This window comes from Macrotis lagotis, chromosome X (assembly GCF_037893015.1).
Source record: "Macrotis lagotis isolate mMagLag1 chromosome X, bilby.v1.9.chrom.fasta, whole genome shotgun sequence".
NCBI classification, from domain to species: Eukaryota; Metazoa; Chordata; class Mammalia; order Peramelemorphia; family Peramelidae; genus Macrotis; species Macrotis lagotis.
Window position 1 is genome coordinate 614,487,725 of NC_133666.1, and position 7,370 is coordinate 614,495,094.

The 7,370-nt window shown below is 34.9% G+C and overlaps 1 pseudogene; it reads right to left on the reverse strand.

Annotated features, from left to right (window-relative positions):
* Positions 1-1,889: 1,889 nt before the first annotated feature.
* On the reverse strand, positions 1,890-2,401 carry LOC141496813 (nuclear nucleic acid-binding protein C1D pseudogene; annotated as a pseudogene).
* Positions 2,402-7,370: the final 4,969 nt, after the last annotated feature.

Consider the following 7,370-nt stretch of genomic DNA (forward strand, 5'->3'; position numbering starts at 1 on the left):
CAAGTCACTTAACGCCATTGCCTTGCCAAAAAAAACCCCTAAAAACAATTGATTATTGTACTGTTGAGGATAACTAAATCTATCATGGTTGTTCTATTAATGTATACAATGTTCTACTGGTTCTGCTCACTTCACTCAGCATCATTCATGTAAGTCTTTCTAGGCTTTTATGAAGTCTGCTAGTTAATGATTTCTTACAGAACAATAGTACTCCATTACTTTGGTCTTCTTTGAGAAAAAAAGGACAAACATCAGCATTATTCCACCAGTTCACAACTGTGTAATCCTAATTGTGGTTCCCTGGTATTTGAATTGTTGTTTCTGTCTGCAGTATTTTCTCCTTGACTAATAATTCTGGAATTTGTTTACAATATTCCTTAATGTTTTCATTTTGGAATTCTTTTCAGGTGCTGATCAGTAGATTCTTTCACTATTTTACCCTTTGGTTCTAGGATAAAAGTAATTTAATGTTTGTCCTTCATTTTTTCAGAAGATCATGACATCAGGTGATGGTATGATAAGCACATGAATTAGATTTGAGTGAGGATGCTGTGCTAAATCATCAACCTCACTTTCTCCCCCAGGGCCATCTGGGTCCAGTGGCCATATATGAATCAGGATGATTAGAGATGACTCTGAATGAAGGTGATGCAGTGGATAGAGCACTGGCCTTGGAGTCAGGAGGACTGGAGTTTGAATCTAGCCTCAGAAATTTGATTCTTACTGTGTGACCTTGGACATGTCACTTAACCCTGACTAGCTCACATCCAGGGCCATCTCCAGTTGTCCTGATTCATATCTGTCCACTGGACCCAGATGGCTCTGGAACAGAAAATGAGACTGGTCACTTGGCATAGCACTCCATCACTCAAATTCAATTCATGTGCTTGTCATGGCATTACTTTACAGATGTCATGGTCTTACTAAAAAAATGGACAAACAATTAGGAAAAAAGTACAGTTTTCCTTGATATTTCTTGAAAAAAATGTTGCCCAGGCTCCTTTTTTGATCATGGCTTTCATGTAGTCCAAAAATTTTTAAATTTCCTTTCCTGGAACTTTTTACAGATCAGTTTTTTTATTTTTTCTATTTTTTTTTCATTTTTTTTTTTTGCTTAACTGATTTTTGATGTCTTGGAGACATTAATATCCACTTGTCAAAATCTCTTTTATGAGAAATTGTTTTATTTAGTTATCTTTTTGCATCTTCTTTTCCACTTGACCAATTCAATTTTTAAAGATTAATTTTTTCTATTTGTCTTATTGCAGTTTAGAAGGAGTTGTTTTCTTTTTCTATTTGCCCAATTCTATTTTTTAAAGAATTGCTTTCTTTTATCATTAGCTCAATTATATATTAAAGAATTATTTTCTTCAGTAATTTTTTGTGTTTTTTGGGCAAGATATTGAATTTCTTTTTTTTTGGTTAAATAACATTTCTGTTTATTTTTAAATGGACATTGTAGACAAATAATTGCAATATATACATGATCTTTTAAGTTTTAATATATTTCAATTATTTATTTTTCAAAGATCAATGATTTCTCAAAACAAAATAATTGTACTATAAAGAAATATTTAGTCATTTCATCTTTTTTAAACACAATATACTGAAAACAGATGTACTAAATATTGAACTTCACTTGAAGAATTCATATAATTCATTAGAACAGTATAATAGCAAAGATGTCTATAAAAACACTAAGATGAAATATAATAATTTATAGATTTTTATTCAGCAAAATATGGATATGAAATTTCAAATTTATAATAACTAGAAAAATCAATTAAAATACTGAATGAGACACATGTAACAAATTTCAAGGGAAAAATGTCATAATAACATATTTAAACCCAGTCTCTCCAGATGAAATTAAATATAATCTTCTTCCATTCTCTACCTATTTTGGGAGGGATAAGGTCAAAAGTTAATATGGAATAATTCTGAATATTCATCAAACCAAACCAAAAATTCACTTTTTCCTTTTTGCCTTATTTGAGGACTTTGATCCTTTTTCTGATTTGGCTTCCCAGAGAGCATTTCTTACAAATCTTGAAGCAGCTCCATTATCCAGTTTGTCAGCCATTTTCTTGTCTGCAATTTCTTTGACTCTGTTCATATATATTCTTATTCTGTCTATTTCCTGTTTTACTGGATGTTCCTTGGGATTAACTCCTTGAGTGGCCAAGTAAACCCAAAACATTGAATTCAATGTATAAGCAGAAACTAAATCCAATTTGGCTTGTTCAAGTGGATCCAACTTTTGTAGTAACTCATTTCTAGAAACTGACATCATGGTCTTTAGCATTTCATCCACAGAAGGAAGGGAATTATCAAATGCTGATAGATAGTCATGAATTTCTGTTGGATAGTCTTCTCCACTAATATCTTCTTCTGCCATGCTAACTAGCTGTGTGGCCTTGGGCAAGCCATTTAACTCCATTGTCTTGCAAAAATCTGCTTAGGCACTCCCTGCTCCAAGGGAAAGCAGATATCGAATTTCTTTACCCAGTTTTTCTACTTGATTTTAAAATCATTTTTGTGTTCTTCTAAGAGGGTTTTTTGAGCTGGAGACCAATTCATATTGTTTTCTGGGACTCCATTTGCAGTACTTTTTCTGTTGTCTTCTGAGATGGTATCATGATCTTCCTTATTTCCATGTTAACTGTCTATTGTCTCAGCTTTTCTCTGACTTTTTTTTTTACTCATTACAGCTCTGCTCCTGGGTCACAGGGGCACCATCCCATGCTTTTTATATTAAAGGATGGATATGCTCACATAGTTTCTGCATTGGGAATGCTGCTGGCGTATTCACTGGGCTGGGGTCATTGATCCTAGTAGCATTAGTTGCCCAAGAAGTCTGGGGCATCTTTGTTGGAGCCCTCCCAAATGTCCTGCTGTGCCATTGACCTGCTGAGTTGGGGCTCAGGGGCCTCAGCCACAGAAGTCTCCTATAACTGAGAGCCTCTGGCTGATATCCTCCAAAACCCACCTGTGGTCTCTACTGCCTGTGCTGGGCTCCACTTCCTTTGCCAGGTCACATTCCTACTCCACCTTTGTTTGTTCTGAAGTCCTTCCTAAATATCTTAAGGTGGAAAAGGCTCTACTCTGGTTTTTGTTGTTGTTTAGTTTTTTGTGGGTTCTCTCACTCTAGATAAATTTAGAAGCCTGAAAAATATTGTTTCCAAAGGAAACACAGCAGAGCTTAGGTATATTCCTGGCTTCTCTCTGCCATCTTGCCTCCGACCCCCTCACATGCTCTATTTTTGAAAGAAATGGGCATAGGATACACATTCAGGCAGAGAGAGACATATTTATACACACACGGAGAGAAAGAGAGAGAGAGAGAGAGAGAGAGAGAGAGAGAGAGAGAGTCAGTCAGAGAGAAACAGACAGAAGCAGACAGAGATATAGAGACATAGAGACACAGAGAGAGACAGAGACAGAGAGAGAGAGAGAGAGAGAGAGAGGAGAGATCAGATGTCTGAATTGTTTAGGGCTCCTCTCATTGTCTTATCATGCCTTCATACTAAGTATATTATCTCCAGAAAAAATATATCAATCTTTCTCTCCCCTCCCTAAATAGATAGCTTGGTCTCATTGGCATATAGTTTAACTATATTAAGTTCTGCTTTTACCTTCATTGAAATAATTCTGGACTTGAAGTCTGGGAGACTCGAATTGGAATATTGTCTACCACCTACTACTTATACATGCATGGACAATTAATGTGACTTCTGTAAGCCTTAGTTTCCTCATCTTTAAATTGAAAGGGTTAGATTATATGCCTTCTGATGTCCCTTCCAGTTCTGAATCTCTGATCCTATTATCCTTGTCAGAATGCTTTCCACTAAGCTTCCTCCTTCTGGTAGTATATGAACTTCCACAGATGTGAATATCATTTCACTATATACTTTGACTTGTTTTACCTATCAACTAATTTGCTGAGTAGGAAATAGAATTAATTTTCTGCATTGCTATCATGATTTCTCCACTCAAAGTTTTTGTACCAAATTTGTGAGACAAGACCTGCTAATGTGGAAATGACAAGTTCCCTGGGATATTCTTAAGTTGTGAGTATGTTAGGTATGGTTCTAATGTTTTTATACCAGATCCTAGTTGTAAACCCAAGTCATGGTAGTACATAATACTGAAGTGTTTACACTTCACTAGAATTATTATAGGAAGAAAAAAAATTACTATGAAAGACCTTCAGAAATGATACATGGAAGCAGAGGGTACATTCATCAGGACGACAGACTGTAGAAGAGATATACGAGGTTCCTTCTTATTACTAATGTGAAACAACTGAAAAGAACCAAATCATACTTATCACTCTCCAAAAGAAAAAAATGGATAAAATAATATTGAAATGTTTTCCTATAGTTCTTTGAGGCAGTTAGGTGATGCGATGAATACAACTCCAGACCTGGAGTAAGGAAGACCCGAATTCAAATCTGTTCTCAGCCATTTACTATATGTGTGACCTCAGAAAAATCATTTTAGCCTGTTTACCTCAATTTCCACATATATAAAATGAGCTGGAGAAGGAAATGGAAAATCACATCAGCATTTTTGCCAAGAAAACCTAAAACAGGTTTATATAGAAATGGAAATGACTTGAAAAAAGTAAAAAAAATTTCGTAGAGTTTCCAGTGAGCTTCCCTTATGACAAGACAATGAGGAAGGCATGCAAGTGTGATATCCCCAGAACATGGCTATATTTTCTCTACCATGTCAGAGCATCCTGTTTCCCCTTGAAGTTCACTTAGTCATTCAAATAAAAAAAAGTATTTGTTAATTGCCAGGAACACAAAAGAGGCAAAAGCCAATCTTTGCCCTAAGACACTGACAAACTAGCAGGAGATTCAAATATATAACAAAAAAACTGTATATAGGACAAATTGGAAATAATCAATATAGGGAAGGCACTAGAATTAAGATATGTTGGGAAAGCCTTCCTGTAAAAGACAGAATTTTAATAGAGAGTTGAAGGAATCCAGAAGAGACCTGGAGAGCATTCTGACATTGTAGGAGACAGAAAATGTCTGAGGTCAAGAGATGGAATATTTTATTCTAGAAGTAAAAGGAAACCCATATGGCCTGGACTTCTGATTTCCTAGTTACTCTTAGATCTTAAATTTTAAGGAAAGTCCTCAAATCAGACATGATTTTATTTCCCTCTTGGCTCCACATCTATTTTTCTGTTATCCCTCCTTTTTTTCCCTTTTTCTTCTTCCCTTTTAGTTCTTTCATGTATTATCTTAGCCATTAGAATTCATATTTCTTGAGGACAGTGACTATCTTTCTGTTTGTTTCTGTGTTCCTAGCACTTTACACATGCACAATGAATAAGAAATTCTTGTTGACAATTGACTTGACTAAGCACATGACGAAACCTAGAAGCAAGAAGGTGAAATGATTTACCCATAGTCATACACTTAAAAAATATTGGTCTTAAAACTTTGATTTAGAATTTCTGAACCCAGTAATTTATCCTTTATGTACCACTGCCTCACAAAATGATTAAAGGTCACCTATTAATTAGAGAAATGGAGGAGATTCGCTTGGAAGGAGATGTCTGTATATATATATGCTAAAGGAGAAAGATCTATATATTATAAGCATAGGAGTTTTCACAATGTTTATTATAATAACTGATAACCATGTAGTATTTCAAGGTTCACAATATACTTGATATGCCATCTAATTTAGCCTTACAATAACCTTATAGGAAAGGTACAAGAGATATCATCCCTGTTTTGCAGATGAGAAGCAGAAGCTCATACAGATCAAATGACTTCTCCATGGTCATTTAGCAAGTAAGGATCAGAGCAGTGTGGTACTGTTTAAAAGAAAATCAGTGGTGTTGGGTTCAAATTCTCCTTCTTAAACTACTTCTGGGACCTAAGGCAAAACACTTAATCCTCTGGTACGTATATAGATTCTCATCTGTAAAATGAGATATGAGTGACAAGGGACTGTACCTCTATGGTACCTTCCAGTTCCAGAATTTACATTTTTATAATTGTCTTACTGATTTCAAATCCAGCAGTATATCATAGTGGAAGGATTAGTGAACCTAGTTTAAGAAATATTGATTTGAATGCTAGTTTTCAATTTACTATTCATATGAACCTGGGAAGTCACTGTACCTCATTTTTCTTTTCTATAAAATGAAGCAGAATGTTCACTTTCAAGAGCTGATGATCAAAGATAAACAGAGAGTAAGTCTACTTTGGAAAGAGAAGGATCACCTCCTTTTTTAAATGAATGTGAAAGGTGATCTAAAATGGTTATAAAAAAGAAAAGACTTGAAATCAGGAATCTGGAAGCATAAATGGAGAAGTAATGGGTTAAAGAAGCAGAATGAGCATAGCCATCATGAGGATTTGTTTGCTTTGATGACGAATATGTCTTACAAAATCCTTTCCATAAGAGGAAAAGTGAGAGAAGTATTTTCATTAACCAAAAAAAGAAAAAAAACCCTAGAAGTTAATAAAAACCTATTTTATTACTTAAAGTATTTGTGAACTCAAATAGTTATTCTTTTTTCTAAGATTTTGCTTTAATCTCTGTGAAATAGGGAGGTTGAATTAAATTAGAAGGCTGTGTGGCACATTGGTGGACCTGGACTCAAACACTATGATGATTACTATCTGTGTGACTTTGAATCAATCTCACTCCTTTGGATCTCAGTTTCCTCATCTGTAAAATGTGGGAACTGGACTAAATGACCTCTGAGATCTGTCTACTCTCAATTTGTAATTTTAAGTAAGGAGAAAGGGGAGTTGAAAGATGATGACAATGTAAAAAGTTGAGTTACAAATGCATCTGAAAGCCAATGAAGTAAAAACAAAACAAAACAAAATATAACCCTTTGTTTTATATGACCAATACTGGTGGGTCTTATTAAACACTGAACTTGATGAAGCTGAGTAGGAAAGATCTAGGTTCAGAGTTTCATGTCCTGCTCTTTATAATCATGTCTGTCACCAGCTATTCACTTTTTACAACTCCTTTCCTCTGCCAAAATCATCATCATCATAAACTAGCAAAATGTTGAGTCATAAGGAACTGTAGACACCATTTTGTTTAATTCTTTTATATTACAGAGAGGAAAATTGAAACCCTTATGAGGAAGTAGTTTCCTCAGGGTCATCATCTTATTAATAGGGTAGAATTAAAATTTGACCTTCTATTAAATCTTCTCTTAATGAATATATGAAAATGTCACTGCTTCTGATAATATCTTTAAATTCCTGGAACTTAAAGCACCTACAGATGCTCTCCAGATTTTTTCTGACCATATCCTTCTCTTTCCTATGCGTCAGTGTAAGTGGGCAGCATTGGTGGGTGGGTTTGATGGATCT